This window comes from Puma concolor, chromosome D1, assembly GCF_028749965.1.
Source record: "Puma concolor isolate L17-30 chromosome D1, mPumCon1.1.hap2, whole genome shotgun sequence".
Classification (NCBI taxonomy): Eukaryota; Metazoa; Chordata; class Mammalia; order Carnivora; family Felidae; genus Puma; species Puma concolor.
In genome coordinates, this window is record NC_141676.1 from 99,374,613 (window position 1) to 99,393,387 (window position 18,775).

The following is an 18,775-nucleotide window of genomic DNA, read 5'->3' on the forward strand; positions in this document are numbered from 1 at the left end:
TCCCTCGACTGAGTGATCAGACATACTCTTCTTGTTTGCAAAGTCAGAGCTGCCATTGGGGTAAGAGCAGGGTGTGATTCATTGGAGCAGCGCCTGTTCTGGCCTGGGAGAGCCCTGGCATGGCCACCAGGGATGGGGAGCCATGGTGGAGGCCTTCCCCGACTCTGTCCAGGGGAGTGGGATTGCTGCTTGACTAACTGGATAATGTTTTAGGAACCAACTTTGTGTTACTCTTTGTGCTCTTTGTGTTACTCTCCGTGCACAGCTTTGTGCTGTGTTACTCTTTGTATTACTCCCTTTTCACTTTGCAAGAGCGACGGTACCGAGTTTCGGCTTCCCCGGTGTTGGCAAAATCATGGGCCACGTTCCTAGTCTCTGACTTACGGCTTCACTACAGTAACAGCGGACTTGGTGGTGGCAAGATACTAACAGTAGAATGGAGTCCTAAAAGTGATGCCTCAGGGATGCTGCTGGCCCTGGGCCTTGGGTGGTAGGTGCAGAGAACAAGGCTAGAGTGGCCCTGTGCCCACGTGGGACTTCCCTGAAATGTCTCAAGACTATATATAGCCATGACTCCCTAAAAGACCAGCCTTCCCGACACCACGCGGCTGGGGGCTTGGAGCATTGAGATCAATGGGACCACCTGTTAACTTCCTGTAACATTCTGGTTGCACTTGGAGGGAGAATCAGCACCCTCCTAGTAACAGGTGCTCAGCTCAGGGCCTGTGGTCTTGGATTCCAGGGAGCCTGACGCCCTGAGCTAGGGAGGTAAGAAATGGGGTCCAAGGCTCCTACAGCCCTCCTCACGGAGAACTTCCCAGACCCCTGTAGGAACAGCACCCCTGTCACCATTCACCTTCTGACTCTGACTTAGTTTTCTTCCTAGCGGTTTTCACTCCCATGTTTGCCTAAGTCTCTCCCATTACGACTGAGCTCCAGGAAGGCAGGGATCTCTGTTCTGTTCACTGCCGATTGTCCATGCCTAGAATGACACTGGGCACAGAACCAATATCTTGACAGATACTTGTTGGTTGAATACAACACTGCTGCAGCCAATGATGATGCCAATGACAAAAAAGGCCTAGATCCTTTTAGCAATGCTTTTTTTTTTTAACATATGAAATATTTTGCTTAATTTAAATAATATCTTTAAAATTAAAATGTATTATTCTTTAAAAAAAATTAATTGTTAATTGTTTTAAAGGTAAAGAATGATTCCGAAAGATAAAATATAACATCATTGGTACGCTTTAGTATGGCCTAAATTGAGCCATTTGCAAATGTTTGGGTTTTATTAAAATTCACTTATTAATTACTAGAAAATTATTTACCTAAAATATTATTATTTTTTTATTGGACTGATTGTATATATATATAGTTCAATATAAGAACATTTTTACTCTCTGTGTTTCTTTTCTGTACTTTATTATTATTTGTTTCATTTCATGATTATTACTGCAAAAAATTTTGTTGAATATAGAAAAGGTTTTTAAAAAAAAAATCCACTCTGAGGGGCGCCTGAGTGGCTCAGTCGGATAAGCATCCGAATTCGGCTCAGGTCATGATCTCACGGTCCGTGAGTTCGAGGCCCACGTCGGGCTCTGTGCTGACAGCTCAGAGCCCGGAGCCTGCTTCCGATTCTGTGTCTCCCTCTCTCTCTGCCCCTCCCCTGCTCATGCTCTGTCTCTCAAAAATAAACAAACATTAAAAAAAAATTAAAAATCCACTCTCAGTGTGGAATGTGCTAGGGATGCTACTGAATATACCCACAGGAAACAAGTCCTTTTTCTGATGTCCCATCTCTGGGAACAAGGACCTATGTGACGGACAGGAGGGATGTGGGGGAACCTTCTAGGGGCGGTTGAGCCCTGCCATAAAGTGGGACAGCTGGGGTGAACCTATCTCTCGGGTGAAAGTTACCCTAGGATCCTGTAGTTAAGATACAGGATCAGCTGCAGTAATGTTGTACCAAAATCCAAAATAATAGTGGCTTATACCAAATAGTTTCTTTCTCTCTCCTACCACAGGGCTGGTAGAGAAAGCCAGGCCCTTTTGATTTTGCTGCTCTGGCATCCCCAGCATTGCCCTTGGTGACAGTTAATCTTATGCGTCAACTTGACTGGGCCATGGGGTGCCCAAATATTTGGTCAAATGTTATTCTGAGTATTTCTGTGCTTTTCGGGGAGTTTAGCATTTACATTGGTAGAATGAGGAAAGCAGATTGCTCTTCCTATTGTGGGTGGGCCTCATCCAATCAGCTGAACGCCCAACCAGGACCAAAAGGCTGACCTTCCCTGGAAGAGGAGGCACTTCCTATACCCCTCTTCATGTGGGCCAAAGTGCCCCGCCCCCCGCCCCAGCTCTGCCTCAGAAGGGAGAAAGGGGAGGGCAGGGTATGTACCTTTTCTACCAGCCTTGATCCATAAGTTGCCTACGTTACTTTTACTCACATCCCTTTGGCCACGGTTTCGTTGTGTGGCCACATAAAGCTGAAAGGGAGGCTGGAATTCCGGCTGTTATATTGTTCAGCTGAAAATTCTATTACCACAGAGGCAGAGGAAAATGGATATGTAGTGACGATTGGACTTAGAAAATTCCAGAACTGGAATGTTCCTCTTTCCTACCCCTGAAGATGGTAACCCAGCAGCAGTTAATTCATGGTCCTGGAAGGGGCCCGGATATCACATCCATCCTCGGGGAAACTGCTCCAACTGTTAGAATATCCTGCCTTGGGGCTAGGGAGGAAAAGAAGGGCTAAGAAATTTGTGCAGCCTCCTTTTTTGCCCGGCTGCACCCCCAGATGGGCATTTCCCCCTCTTTTTTAAGCAATGTGGCTGTGCTCACTTAACTCAGCCGTCTTTCATGGATGAATTAAGGGGGATGAGAGTAAGCCATTGGTTCCCAAACTTGCTGTAAGACCCACTCTGGGTGTTGGTGAAAAGTGCACGTACTGATCCATTCTGGAGATCCCGCTCTTTGGTCTGGGAAAGAACCCAGGAATCTGTAGGTTTAACAAACTGCCCATGTGATTTTTAATCAGGTAAAATGGGGAAACCCTGGGCTAGTTCCCCCAGCTTATCTAGAGTCTGTCCAGCACATGGAGATTTACTGCAAAGATATTCAGGACAACATTCCAGGACAGGAGCTGTGGCATGAGGCTTAGGCAGGAAGACAAGGTGACATGGCGGGGGGGGGGGGGGTGTCCGGGGTGGTTCCCCAAGGCCCCCCAAAGGCCAGCACTTCTCTTCTTTCCAGACTCTACCACCAAAAGGACTCATCTGCCCTCTCTTCTGTGGCTTCTCACTTCTCCCTCCCATGCCCATGGCTTTATTCTTTCCTTGTCCGTTGACGCTGCGATCCTGCCTCGATTCACAAGACTGGGACTAGCCCCGCTCGGGGATAGCACTGTGAAACGTGGCAAGGAGAAATCTCTGGGAGATTTCTAGCCACCTTTGCCCTTCCCCGAGAACATTTGCAAATAGAACTGACACCTCCCAACACAGGTACTTCCAACACCTCACCTTTCCATAGGACCTGGCGGTTTGCAAAGTACCTTCGTGCCCATCCTCAGCCATGGAGGCATCACCAGTGCTGGGTCTCTGCACCACTCGAGCCTGTGACATTCAACTTGCCACATTGCTTGTCCTCCTGCTTCCGTGAAACCTGCCTCACGGCTTCCTCTTCCTCGCAAGCCTATGAGTGAATTCCGAGGCCCACCGGGCGGAAGTGGAAGAGTTAATAGAACGGACGCTTCGTCAAAGACCCTTTTACTGCACTTAGGAAGTTGACATTATGGAGTCTCCCTAGCTGTTGAGGAGGGGCTCCGAGGATCAAGGGAGGACTTTTCCTCCAGGCCTGTCAGCATCAGGCTGCCCTTCACCCTTCACATCGCCCTGGGGCAGGGGTGAGGGGTGCAGCGGGGAGCCAGGTCACAAGCCAGGGCCGCCTGGGCCCTGAGTCCCGCCCTCTCAGCCGCCGTTGAGGTTGGCAACATGTAGCAGCTGCTCCTTTCTGTAGGCGAGCAGGGTGATCCGTCCTTCCCAGCCCATTAACACAGCACATGCGGAGCAAGGTTAATGGAACCGAGATGGGGCTGGCAGGAGCGGGGGAGCCCCTTGGGGACCGTGCATCCCACCTCCTGTCGCTCAGCGTACTCTCCCCTCTTCCCCGCGCTGGGCCCATTCAAGGAATGTGTCCATCTGTGCTCCTCTGCTTCCAAGAGACAGAGGGGAGGAGGGGCCGAGGGATGCGGAGGCAAGGGGCCGTCTTTCTCCAGTGCTCTTACCCACGGGGCCCTGAGGGAGGGCAGCCACCAGCTCAGTTAAGGGAGTCATTAGAAGAGAAAACCCGTTTTTATGCTCACAGACAGGTTGTGTGATTGCATTGTGAGTGCAGACAGAGGCAGGCTGCAAAGCTCGGTGCACTGGGGCCTCCCTGTGTGCCAGGCAAGGTCCTAGAAGGGCACGAGAGAAAGAAGGGCCACCCCTGGGTGAGTGCCATTCCCATCAGCATGCTCCCTGGCCCCACCATTTACTCCTAAGTGGAAGGAAATGGCTCCAAAAGGTGCAGATGAGTCTGAGATCTGCCAGCAAATCAGATGCAGGAGGAGGTGAGAAGGTACCCCATCTTCGGGGAGGCTACAAGGTCAGTGGGTACAAATTGCACAGATGAAAATGACCCACTTCATAACCTGAGATCTGGGTGCGTTTTCACACCCACTGATTTGAAAACCGGCCAAACCAGGTCACGATCTCGAGGTCCGTGAGTTCGAGCCCCGCGTCGGGCTCTGGGCTGATGGCTCAGAGCCTGGAGCCTGTTTCCGATTCTGTGTCTCCCTCTCTCTCTGCCCCTCCCCCGTTCATGCTCTGTCTCTCTCTGTCCCAAAAATAAATAAACGTTGAAAAAAAAAAAATTTAAAAAATAAAAAAAAAGAAAACCGGCCAAACCTGCTCAGGTGACTTTCCTTCTGAGGAAGGAAGGAGAGAGACCTCGCTCTGTGGTTCCTTAGGCAACGGAGGTGCTGCACTGCTCCCTGCGGTCCAGGCCTCAGAGGGGAGACCCTACCAGAGTCCCGCCCTCCTCCCGTCCCGGCCACGCTCACTCTCCCAGCGGGGGACATGTGCACAGTTCATGCACACAGACAGTCGGGACAACTTGTCACGGGACAGCGTGCTCAGGTCCCCTGATGACGTGAGATGTGAGATGCTTCAGAAGCAACTCAAGTGGATGCTAGGAAGGACTTTCCGGGCACTTATGACACAGTGACTGGGGGAAGTCGCCCTAGCCCTTGTCCTGAGAACATTTACAAATAGGACTGTTAACTGACACCTCCCAAGATAGGTACTTCCAACACCTCACCTTTCCATAGGACCTGGCAGTTTACAAAGTACCTTCGTGCCCATCCTCATTGGTTTCTGGAAGGTAATCAGATCATAGATGTTGCAGAGGCAGGGCAATGAGGCTCAGTGGTTCAGTGACGTGGCCACGTTCGCAAAGCCAGTAACCGGAGAGCTGGGACCACAGCTGAGCTCTCCCTGGACTCCATTTCTCTTCCATTTACCTTGGAGTCTGTGTCTGGTGTTGTGGGTGAAGGGCTGCTGTGGGTGCTTCTGGAAGGTCCTGCCCAGCAGAGACAATGGGAAACCAACGGCATGGCTCAGGCCGTCCCCCTCCCCTTTGGGTCTTTGTTCTTAGCCCAAGACCCTCCCACCAAACTGAAGTTGAACCCAGACGGGAGAAAGGTGGGTCGGGAGCCACCACTGTCCTTCTGACACAGGAGGCTGCAAGGGCACCGGCTTCCCAGGGCAGGAGGACACCCTCCTCCTTTCCACCCAGTTCCTGCAAGTTCTTCCTAGACTTCTTTCTTGGGCCCTTTCTCAGCAGGTGCTAAGTGGGGGAGATGGAAAAGTGTCTCCTAACTCTTGGTTCATGAGGACATTCCAGGCCGAAGGGCCTGGAGAGGTACAGAATTTGAAACCAGGGAGGTGTGTGTATATGTGCCTTTGTGTGCGTGTGTGGTTTTGGAACAAGCAACTTCTGCTTCCTAATGAAAAAATAAAAGCTTGAAAGGGATTTGTTAAATCAACTGAAAGGGGCCCCTGGGATCTCCTTCTCTCTCATGCACAAACACTTTCCCAGTGCGCAAATGAATCAGGACCCACATGGATCCGATTTCACTCAGAAACTGCACTGGTTTATAAAACCCAGAGAGGAAAATTGCCAGGGGCCAGGTTTGTTTTCGTGTCTCTGTCCACACACTCCCAGAAGTTTGTTCTGGCCTCTCTACCCTCTGGGGAGATGGGGTGTTTGCATGTTCAGGTGGGAGGAGGAGGAAGAGAAGTCCCTATCGTGAAGTCTGGACCAGGTGAGCTCCTGAAAAACTGGGATTAGATGCGTTATTTATCAAGGAATGCGCGGGTCCTGCTCCCGAGACATGGAGACTCAGCCCGGGAAACGAGGACGGATGCTCTCAGGTCCTCCAGGAAGGGGCTCAAAGGCGATGGGAGAGTATCTTTACCCTCCTTTCTGTCTCTCTGGGTCTTTCTCTTAGGGCCTGATTAACTAGACAATGTGCAGGGTGGGGCTGCCCTAGAAAACGTCCCACTGGAAAAAACCCTGGGGGTCTGCCTGGTGACCCAAAGATATGCTTTGGGGGGATGTTTGAGAAACCCAAGCTCAGCCCACACTTGGTCGTCCCGCTGAGGACTGGAGGGTAACTGCAAGTTGTTTGTGGCATAATAAAAAATACTATATGAAATAAAATAAAATAAAAACATCTGGTCCGGTCTTTGTCCGGGGTTCCTGGCAAAGAGTTCCTCCAGCCCTTGGAATCTTCCTGAGTGATAAGAGTGTCTTTTGCGTGCTGATGCCAGGACTCCAGCTGGGTTGGAATGTGTGTGTGTGTGTGGGAGGGGGGTGCTACACAGCTTCAGGATGGGGGCTGGTGGCCAGAAAGCCTGAGCCTGGGTTAGAGGTTTGGAACTCTAGAGAGGGACTGGAGATTGGGTTCCAATTACCAGCAGCCATTGATTTAATCAACCATGCCTCCATAACGGAGCCTCCATAAAACCCCCTAACCAACAGGGTTTGGAGAGCTTCCGCGCTGTTGAAAATACTGATGTGCTGGGGATATGGTGCTCAGGGAGGGCGGGGGAGTTCTGCCACCCCACCCCTCCCTCATTTCTTACCCTGAGCGTCTCTTCCATCGGTCGCATCCTTTCTAATAAACTGGTGAACATAAATAAAGTGTTTCTCTGAGTTCTGTGAGTCGTTCTGTGGAATTATTGCACCTGAGAGGAGGCTGTGAGAACCCATGATTTACAGCCAGTCAGTCAGGACTTGTGACTGGTGTTTGGAGTGGGGGTGGTCTTGTGGGACTGAGCCCTGTGACCTAGGGGGTCTGACACTAACTCTGGGTCGTTAGCGTCAGAATAGGATTGAATTATGGGACACAGGGTTGGTTTCAGAGAGTACAGAATTGGTCCTAGTGTGGAAAAGCCACACGTTATTTGTTGTCAGAAAGAAGACGCAGGGCGCCTGGGTGGCTCAGTCGGTTAAGCGTCCGCCTTTGGCTCAGGTCACGATCTCACGGTTCGTGGGTTCGAGCCCCGCATCGGGCTCTGTGCTGACAGCTCCAAACCTGGAGCCTGCTTCGGATTCTGTGTCTCCCTCTTGTGCTCTGTTTTTGTCTTTCAAAAATAAATAAACGTTTAAAAAAATTAAAGAGAAGAAAGAAAGAAAGAAAGAAAGAAAGAAAGAAAGATGACACAGCATTGCCAGAGCCCCACTGTCCCAGGCCCCTTGTCCCCAGACGGACAGGAAACAGGACAATAATTATAGGAGATGACCAGTGAGGGTCACTGGAGACCAAAAAGGGGCCTAGACAGACCCCAGTTTCATGTGCCAGCTGCCGACGCCCCCCGTAGGGTGTCTCTCCAGGTGGCAAAGAATCTTGCAGGTGCCTGGAGCCCCCACACACGCTCTCAGTCCCACCTTCTGATGTGGGGGAGACAAGGCTTGGTGATCGTCCTCTGCCTGGAGCCTCCAGTCCTGAAAACCCTATTCCAAAGGGCTTCCAAGTTAAAGCCCAGACCATCGCGCAGCTCTCCCGGGGTCACACAGCAAATGGTGACTGTTTCTAGGCACAGATGCTGTCTCCTACTTCCCACGAAAATGCCGAGAAGCCACAGGCCACGCCGCCTCTCCCCTCTCTAGGGAAGCACAGGGTGGCCCGGCACCACCTCCTTTCCCCAGCTGCCTGGGTGCCCGGGTCCTCTGAAGTGGAGGCCCTCCAGAAGTATCTGGTACCTGAAAAGAGAACCGATTGGCCCCCTGACGCCAAAGGAACACTGCAAAATCAAAATTAATAAAGGTTTGATTGCACGTCCACAAAACATGTCAACTAGTCAACTGCCACTTCACTCGACTCCCGGTTATGCTAAATTATAATTAATGTGGAGTGTGTGTGCAGCTTAAGAGGATTGATACATTGTGTGGCCTCCCAAGTATCAGACTGAATAGCACACGGAGGTCATAAAATGACCCGGTCCCCCTCCCCATCCCTGCTTCTGCATCAGAAAGCTGACAAAAGACTCGGAGGAAAAGGAGCAGGGGAGTTTCAGCTGGGGCGTGGGGTACAGGGAGGAGCCCAGCTCTGCTCCTGTGTGAGGCTTCTGGACCACGGAAGGCAATCTAGCTCATGGCCCGCCCTTTCCATCAAACTTCAAATAACTGCCCATTCGTCCACTAACTCAGAATGATGGCCAATCCAAATATCGTTTGAGCTTGGCCGTCAGGCAGCGTCACAACCGAATGCCCCTAGGCTGGACCCCCAAGTTTGGGGGGTCCAGTCCACCTAGGAATGGCTGGGGGTGCCACTGGGGTAGTGAATGGTCCACATTTATTCAACAGCCTTCAACAAACACCGGTGCCGGGCATTATGTTCAATCCGGGGGGTGCAAAGGTGAGCAAAACAGCCCCCACTTCCCTCATGGAGGGCGGTGTCTTATAGACCACAATGGCCAGAGTTGGTGCCATAACCCTTTCTCATTTGGCTCTAGAAAGCTCCCTGGGAGCAGTCAGGGCAGACGTTAGTTGAGCTTTATCTCCTTTTTCAGAAAGGCCATTGAAGGCGTCCAAGGTGACAGCTACAGAGCCCGGACTGCCTTTCCCCACGTGCTGTTTACTCCGTTAACAGGCCAGGCCTCTCGGGGATGGCCATGGGGGTGCTGTCCAGACAGCCAAGGACTGCTGTCTGAGACTGCTGGCCTTGGGACCCACTTGCAGGCTGAGCCTGCAGCCCTGCCCCCAGAGGAGGGGAGGCTGTATCCAGCAGTGGGGGGGTGGGGGGGCGCGGGGGGCTGGCTGCCAGGGCCCAAGGGCTGCTCCACTGCGCTCTGCGAGCTTCTGATGTTATCTGCAACTAATCAGCTATTTATTTCAGCCAATTCATTATGTTCTCTTTGAACTGCGCTTCCTTTTCCGGAGAAAAGCTGCCCTGGAATTGGTTTGAACGTCAAGGGTGAAATGTGCTTGCGGGCTGCATTCCGGGGCCAGCTCTGTGCGCCTCGGCCGGGCCTGCTCTGTCACCGCGCCTTCAGCCGGGACGGATGGGCAAAGCCCACGCGGCTCTGTCCCAGGAGCAAGCGTCCTGCCAGTCCTGCCTGCCAAGGTGCTAAATCAGCCCCGGCTTCATCCCCCCTCCCCGACTGGCTATCTCCATCATCAGCATCAAAGCATCAGGGCGCTGGGCTCCGCAGCAAATCCTTTGTCTCCTGCTTCAATCCCTCCGGAGCCAGCCAGCGCCTGGCTTAGCTCTGCTCCAGCCCTCCCTGTGGGCTCTGTCACCCCCATCACCCAGCCTGATCCTGTCACCTGCTCCACCAGCCCCCCCTCTGGCCCACAGCCACCCCAGATGAAAATCTACTTCCTGCCATCACTCAGGCTCCTCTCCCCCCCCTTCCCCCACCACCCTCCCTGGCATCAGATTTTACCGCCCAGTGCGCTGGGCTGGGCCTATCCTTGCTCCTCTCTGACTCCCTGAGAGGGCAATGGGAACATGGGAGGCTGGGGAAGGGGGCTTCTCCTCCTTTTCAGCCTCCAGACTCTCCCCAGGGGCTGGCAAGGTGGGATCTCACCAAAGCAAGCTGGGAAAAGCCCCAGAGCGGCGGGTCACCCTGGCCAGAGAGTGTGGTTTCCCTACAGGACGCTCTCTCCCTCTGAACTCCAGCAGCTTCAACTTGGGGCTGCATCACTGTCCCAAGATGGCTGCCTCCCTGGGAATCCAGTTGCTATGGCAACAAGAAGGCCACCCCCCCCCCCCCCCCCCCCCCCGCCAGCCCCACCAGAGGCAAGGGGTAGGGAGCCGGAGAGTGCAGAGGGACATGAAATTTGACCACTGTGGCTGTGTTTGTGCCCTCCTTCCCCCATCTCAAGGGACGTGGCCCTTCTGGAGCACAGGTGGGCAGGTGTCCCACGGCGGGCTTTGTGGCAGAAATGGCAAGGGAGCCGCAGGGACGGTGCCACTGCCAGGGCAGCCTGTCATTCTGGGGGATTTGGGGAACCCGTGGGCCGCGGAGCACAGAAATAGAATTATCCTCTAAGTCCGAACCCGCGATACATCTGTCTGGCCAGAGCTTCCCTGTGACAGAGCTGCCAAGACCACTCTATGGGAAAGGCTTTACCCTAGAAGCTGTCAACCTCAAAGTTAGGATCGTGGCCCAACTCCTGCCACTGCCCTAACAGCCCCTTTGGAGATGGCACTCATGAGTGACCTACACCCTCCCTTAACCTATTTATATTTTCAGACTGTGACATCTCTTCGGGGAATGAGCTCCCTGAATTTATGGCCAGCTGCTCAGAGGAGCGTTCCCCTTGATCTGCTCCGTACCCATCTGATGTGCGCGTTAAAGGAATCCCCTAGTGTCCGGTGCTTTGGGATTTGGTGAACGACTCTTCATCCTGCCCTTCCAACCCTCACGGCAGCATACACTTTAATTTCAAAGGTGAGTATTTCACGATGCCCCATGTGCTCCAGGTGACTTTACAATAGTACCTCATTTATTCCTGACGACCCCGGGAGGTGGCAGTTCTAATCTGCATTTCAAAGGTGAGCCAACCGACCTGCGGAGGAGAGTTGACTTGTCCACCAGCTGGCACAAGGCAGAGGTGGGATTCCAATAGGTCTGGCAATATGGTCGGTACTTGTCCCAGGAGGACCCAGCTACTCTCAGGAACCTGTTTGTCCTGGAAGGGCAAGAATTAAAATAAGAGACTTAATTGTCCCGGTTGAAAATAAGGAGAAGACTTCTTCCTCCTCTCCCTTTTCTTTCGGAGTTTTTTCCTGTGTCCTTTTCAAATGTTTGGAAATCCTTATAACGGCTAGATGAGTCTCCTGCTGGTCCCAGAGCTCAGGCATTTCCTCAAAGACCGAGAGCCATCTTTTTGAAATGCAAACATCAAGAGAGAGAGGGCACATCACTCTCCGTTCCCGTGGGAAGGTAGGAGCCTAACTTTGGTGGGTGCCTTGCTCCCGTTTGCAAAACTACCTCCCGTTGCAAATTCTGCGTTTGTTTTTCCTCTGGATAAAGCCAATAAACTAACACAGATGGTCGCCCAGTTCCCAGGTAAAGGCAGGATGTGTGACAAATGGCGCTATCAACACCTCTTATATGAGGATGAGTTCTCGTCGATCATGGTGTATAAACAAGGGGTATGTATGTAGATAATGGGTTGTGGCCACTTGGTTACCGAAGGGGATCAGAATAAGCCACCCCAAAATATGCCCCTTTGGCATATGGATTGTTTTGAGCGGAAGGCCACAGAGGAACAGCAGATGCGGGAAAACCTCTAAAATCAGAGCATAAATGGCTCTTTTGTCAAGAAAATTTACATTGATAAAGGAACATTCTGTCTTTGAATTCTCGTAGGTGATAAGCGGTGATGCCCATCGCCTTCTGGCTTAATGCGTATTTGATAAGAACACTGTTCCCTCTACCTTGGTGGAGGTTTTCTGGGTTGGGAGATTTTTTTTTTTTTATTTCACTTCCTCTACAGTCCCTTTGCCTTTCCAATCATAGATTCCCTGTGCTTTGAATGTGTGCCTCTCACCCCTAAGACTGGATGCTCATGGATGTTCAGGTTCCCGGTGTCAGGGGGCGTGGTCTATTCTGAATTAAGCTTTGCTGGTGTGTGAACAGGTATCTGACCCCAGCGAAGGGTGATCCCTCCCTGCCTTCTTAGGTAACTGTTAGGCCATCCCACATTTGGGGGGCGGTTTTAGCAACTACTGCTTTAGCCAGCAGAGCTGCCCCCCCCCAACTGACATCACCCCTGTCTTCAAAAACCTTTGAGGTCTAAGAGGTGAAGTCACAACTTTGTCATGTACCACTCCCCCCACCAGCATAACTTCTGCTGCTCTTCCAATTTATCTCCCTATTCCTTTCTGTCCCCTGCCCCGCAGATAATCCACTCAGCCTTGCATTATTTTCAAGTGCCTTCACTCACTTCGTTCCTTCTGGCTTGGAATGCATCCTCTTCGGGTCTCCACCCAGGCAAGGTCTAGGTTTTCTTCAAGAAGCAGCCCCCGTGCTCCTCCCCCTGCAAATATCAAAACAAGACCCCCCGCCAGCACCTTCAGGCTGCACCACGCTATGCACAGACCTCATCTCGAAGTTTTTGTCTGGTCGGTGTCTCCGGCTAGGTCTGTGACACGTCCTCTGCAACACACAGTTGTTTGAGGACGCGACCCATCTCCCTTTTGCATCACATCATCCAACTGCACCGAGCCCAGGGCCGTACCTGCCTACCCGACTCGGTGCTCAGGCAGGGCCAGCCTTGGTGACGAAGGTGGGTCCTACAGCCTCAGGTGACACGTAGATTGGTATAGGGTTTCCCAAAGGGGAGGAACTGAGAGGCTTTATGTTTGTTCCTCCTCCGCAGTTGAGGGTCACAGACTCTTTCTCAGCTAATCAGCAGGTGGAAATGTAACCATCCCGACTGGGCCACGCAGCACAAGGCCTTCCTGCTCCCCTTCCCTCTCCAGAGTAATAAACAGAGTCGTTACCAGGTGCCTCTTGCAGCCTTCTGTGCTGGCAGGTTATTTATATGCAAATTTGCCTGTCTGTGGTGGTGGAGGCTCATAAACATGATAACAGAAGCTTCTGTAGGGGCTGGGACGTGATGGAGGGTGGGGAGAGGCCCTCTAGCTTCTGCGAGGAGAGTTAATATGGGATTAGCCACAACCAATTAGATGGTATCGAACCCAAAGGGACCCAGCAGCTTAGCTAAACTGAAGATGCGGCTGAGGGAGGGGGCTGTGGCTGTCGGGAGGGCCTCAGGCACTGGCGGAGCCATCCCCCAGGAAGCCAGGCTTCGGGGTAGAGTCCCTGACCCAGGCCCCTTGGAAAGGGGCCCTGAGAGGGAGGAAGGGCACGACCCTGACCTTCACAGCAATCCTGGCATCCGTGGATGCCAGCAGGAAGCATCCCCTGCTCTGCAGGTGCAAAGGTATGACAGCCCATGCTTTCGTGCCCTGGTCCCTTCACCCCTGCTCACCTTCACCTCTGCCTGATAGACTGGGACCCATCCTCTGGAACTCCCCTGGGATGCCCTCCCCGCCCCAACAAAACCTTGCTTAGCCTGCCCTGCTCTGAGGTCCTGTAGGACATGGCACACGCCTCCATATGCCACTCACCACACTTTGTCTCCGGGTCTGTCCCCCATCTGGACCACAGCGTCTGAAGGCTGCACATGGCATCATTCACCTTTGGCTCTCCGGTCCACAGTACGGTGTTTGGCACAAAATAGATGCTCAGTGAACGTTTGGGGGGGAAACTGGGAAGGGAAATACAAAGAAAGCCAAAGACATTTGGACTTAAATGCTGACATTACTTGACTACTCCCCCCCAAAGTATGTCTCCTTAGCGCATGGGTTGTTTAGAGCTAAAGGCCATGGAGAGCCAACAGGTATAGGGAAAGCTCTATAACAGGGAACGAGCTTTCCTTTTGTAGAGGGGATTGACATCAATCAAGGAAATTTCCATTTGGAAAAGTGTCTCTCCTGTACCTGGAAGAGGAGACTCTTCACTACTTTAAAAAAAAAATTTTTTTTTAATGTTTTATTTATTTTTGAGAGAGTGAGAGAGAGAGAGAGAGAAAGAGAGACAGAGTACGAGCGGGGGAGGGGTAGAGAGCGAGGGAAACACAGAATCCACGAAGCTGGCTCCAGGCTCCGAGCTGTCAGCACAGAGCCCGACGCGGGACTCGAACCCGTGAACCACAGGATCATGACCTGAGCCGAAGTCGGACGCTTAACCCACTGAGCCACCCAGGTGCCCCAGACTTTTCGCAACTCTTATTAGTGGAACAGGTCCTGACTTATATCTGCATACCCAGCCCTACCAAACAACTCCTATACCCCCCCATTTTTTCCAGTTACCTCCCCACAACTTGCCACCCCGGCCCCAAAGCCCCCTTTTCCTTTATGTAGTCTAAGACGGAACAGGAGTCCAAGTCTATCCGCCCCTTGGGGGATTACTCACTATTGGGAGCTCCCACGTATACGTGGGATGAAGCACACATTAATACATTTCTGTTTTCTCTTGTTAATCTGTCTGTGGTCAGGCTAATTACAGGGCCACAGCTGGAGAACCCAAGGTGGACAGAGGAAAATATTTTTTCCCTCCCTACATGCTGCTTTTGTGATCTTGGGCAAAGTGATCGTACTCTTTGGCCTCAGTTTCCTCATCTGTAAAATGGGGGTAACAGCCCCTCAAATGACTCTCCTATGTGTACAGCTTGTAAACCTGACCCTTAGTTTGCTCAGTAAAGTTAGCTATGTTTCCCTTGCCATTAACGGCTTCCCTTCCCACCCTCCAGGGCATCAGGTCACTGGTCACACATTCTCTTTTCTCTCAAGGGGAGTCCGGTCCCGGGGAAGGCAATCAGGAGAGATGAATTCAGCAATCAGGAAAGCAAAGACTTGCGGATAATAGAGTAGGAAGAGAGAGGAGAATTGATTGGAGACAGAGAATGGAGAATGAGCCACAGCTTCTGAAAGGGCCTTTTTATTGTGCGGGTGTCCCTGAGAGTAGCAGGAAGCTCGTGTGCAGCCACAGAGAAAAGGCTAGGAGTGCGGAGTGAGGAGTGGAAACCTTGGTCTGCTTTCTGGGCCGGTCAGCAAGCGGGCACCCTGTCCCTTGGACCCCTGCCCGGGGCCAGGAGGCGTCCTCCACCCAGGCCAGGGCCTGGACGTGAGGCGGGGAAAGCTTGGCTGCTGCTCTCGATTTTCGTGCAACCCAGGGGCTGAAACACGACTTGACGACCTCCATTTGGACCTCCGTCTGTGCTTTCTAACCGACTGAGTTCTTCTTTCCCGTTTCTCTCTTACCTCAGGCAAAAGACCCTGAGGGTGAAGCTGAAACTACCCCCCTCAAGCAATAATGACCATCCCATGGCAGCAAGACCCCAAGGCAATGATCCACCTGACCTTTATTGCCCACCTACGGAACCCACAGACCTTTGCCCCATACTTGCCTCATATAAACCTGGAGGTCTTTTCAGCACTTTGGAGATGGTCTTTGAGATGTTGGTCCTCTGTCTTGCTGATGTCAGCCCCACTGAGAGCGGCTGCACCTGCTCAACTTGGGACCCCTGGAACCAGGCACTCTAGCACCCCTGCGCCCCGGCTACAGGGCGTGATGCTGGGCCCCAAAACCCCATCTCTAAGGAATCCCTCCTTGAAGACCTCCAGGGGTTCTGGCCACTTCCCCAGCTGCTCTGTGTGCCTGTCACTGTGCTGTGACAAGGCATTATGCTCCGTTTGGCCGCTCAAGGGTGTCCTTCGACCTCACGGAATGTGCAGGCCAGTAGGAGCTGTGCGCCTCGCTGAGTCCAAAGCACTTAAAAAAAATTTTTTTTAATTAAATTAATTAATTAATAAAATAAAATTTAATTAAAATTAATTTTAAAAAATTGTTTTAACGTTTATTTATTTTTGAGAAAGAGAGAAAGAGCAAGAATGGGGGAGGGACAGAGAGAGAGGGAGACACAGAATCTGAAACAGGCTCCAGGCTCTGAGCTGTCGGCACAGAGCCCGACGCGGGGCTCGAGCTCACGAACCGCGAGATCATGGCCCGAGCCGAAGACGGACACTTCAGCAACTGAGCCACCCAGGCGCCCCCCCCACAAAGCACTGATTTTACCAATGAGGGAGATGAAGCCTGACAGCCCTTGGGATGGGCTTCATCTCACACCGTGCTTTGTGGTGGGCCTGGATCCCGAGTCCCAGGTCGGAGCTCGCTCTGGGTATTTCCCGTCAGTGCAAAGGGGTCGGCCACCTTCGGTATCAGCCCAGGGATCTTCCTGAGAGTCAGCGCCTGGGCCGAGGAGACTGACAGGCTGCTTGGCAGCAGAGTAGCCATGAGATTTCCTCCCTCCCCTGGGTTCACAGCTATTCTCAGACTGTCTGGAAGTCCCCACTCATGCCCAAACCTCTCTGGGTCTAGTGCCTCACTTCTCAGCACAGATACTCCCTGGCTGGACCCAGGCCTTCTAAAGCAAAGAGGCAGTCCAGCCTGGCAACTTCTTCCTTTGCCTTAAGATACACAAAAACATTGTCGGTTCCCCCTTTGGGAAAGGAAAGCCCAGGCCTCACAGATACAGTGGCTTGGCTCCCCTCCTGGGGAGGGAGTGAGGAGGAAGAGGGGTGGAAATACCTTTCATTCTTTCCCAAGGAGCCTGCAATGGAGAAAGCAAGACACAGCTAGTCTTTCAATAGGCTATTCGGCCACCTAACGTTCTTAAGCCACCCCGCCACATTTCTAGACGAATCTGATCATGTCTCCTCTCTGCTTAAAATTGTTCAATGGCTCCCCAGTGCCCTCTGGATAAAACCCAAGCTCCCACCACATAACAACGTCATGATCTGGCTAGAGCTCACTTCTCCAGCCCTGGGATGACGGCTGTCCTTCCTCCCTCTGCTGCGGCCAGATTATTCTGGAATTTAACCATGTGTTTAACCCTGGCCGGCATAGAATGCTTCCTCGCACTTGGTCCCTTAGACAAGCAGTTCCTTCAGCCTGGAACACCTTCCACTCTTTGTTTTAACTCCTCTTCGTCCTCCTTCAAGATTCAGAGCGTGGGCCTGGCACGGAGGGGAGACTCACCAAGGCTAAGTGAATTCCACCCTCGGAGATGCTCTGGAAATCCAGGGTCGCCCCCTCCCCCCCCCCCCCCCCCCATTTATCCAGCGAACCGTATCTGGAACTTTGAAGTTTTTAGTATTATTTAGCCCACATATTAGTTTAACCCTTTTTATGAGAGTGATAGCTTCCTGTTGTATCTTTAAAATAACTTGATGGAGGAAGTGTCAATGCAGAGGCAGCTGGGTCAGTAGCCTTTGCTCCTCACGTGGAGGTGGGTGGGCCTCCCCATCAGTGTCTTTAGTCAGAACCACCATCCAAGGCCGGGGCCTCTGTGGACCCCTGAGGGAGGCCTCCTCAGCTAGAGACCAGTTGGAGGGTCTCTAGGATACTATCCAGCCACGACCACATCCTTGGCACTGAGGGGCAGGGGTTGGGGACTCTACCCGTGAGAGTCTGTAGGCCTAGGTGTACGGAAGGAGCCTAGGATAGAAGACCAGGCACCCAGGGCTTGGCATTCCCATGGCACCTTCTCCAGGAAGCATTCCTGGACGACCACACCCCACACATGCATTTGCCCACGAGAATCTCACCCAACAATGATCGTGCTTCCACTTTCTCGGCTTCCAGGGCTTCCAACCTTGGGGTCCATTTTCTCCTCCTTCTCCATAAGTCTCAATATCACGTTGGTCACTGGGCAATTTCCATTTCTCCTAAGCAATGTGCTTGAGGCCATTTCTAGGCTGGTCAGCCTGGTCTGGGTTTACATCCTCCTAGTGGGCCTCCAGACTTCAGACTCTGGCCCCTCTAACCTACTTTTCATACAAGTACCCGAGTGAGTCTTCCTTACATTCTGCTGTCCTCTTGTGACTCCCTTACTCAATAATCTTCCATGGCTCCCTCTTTTCTAGTACACAGAAGCCAATGTACCATCCAATCCTCACCTGTTCATCCTATGTTTCGTCTCTTCTCAGCCTGTTTACCAGTGACCTTCATTCGCATGGGCAAATCAATGGCCCCCTTTCAAGTCTTCGCCATGGTTGGCATTTTCTGAAATTCTCTTATCCCCAGTTTCTCCTCCTACCCCTCAATGATGCCTACTCAGTTTCTCAGATCATTCCTGTTTCTTTACTTTTTGTCCAAATCTTAAACGTTGATGTTCCTTAATCTCCTGTCCTTGGGACTTTCTTCTCCCTCTACGTCCGTGCTCTCCTTGGGGGATCTCATCCAGCTGCAGCGCTTCAGCCATATGCTACCTATTTGCTGTTGTTTATAAATCTACATCTTTAGTCAAGACTAGTGGTCTCCAAGGGGGTGTGTACTAGATGATCTCTTGAGGTGTAAGAAGAAAGGACTGCTCATACAGCTCATAGGTTCGAACCCCGTATCGGGCTCTGTGCTGACAGCTCAGAGCCTGGAGCCTGCTTTGCGTTCTGTGTCTCCCTCTCTGTCTCTCTCTCTGCCCCTCCCCTGCTCGTGTCTGTCCCTTTCTCTCTCTCAAAAAAAATAAATGTTTATTTATTTTTGGGACAGAGAGAGACAGAGCATGAACAGGGGAGGGGCAGAGAGAGAGGGAGACACAGAATCGGAAACAGGCTCCAGGCTCTGAGCCATCAGCCCAGAGCCCGACGCGG

At 52.1% G+C, this 18,775-nt stretch overlaps 1 long non-coding RNA gene across 1 annotated transcript; it reads left to right on the forward strand.

Annotated features, from left to right (window-relative positions):
- Positions 1-10,349: 10,349 nt before the first annotated feature.
- Positions 10,350-15,891, forward strand: LOC147576920 (uncharacterized). Its single transcript, XR_015240581.1, has 3 exons — positions 10,350-10,458; positions 10,806-11,003; positions 15,394-15,891. It is a non-coding gene; the product is annotated as an uncharacterized LOC147576920 (long non-coding RNA).
- The last annotated feature ends 2,884 nt before the right edge of the window (positions 15,892-18,775 follow it).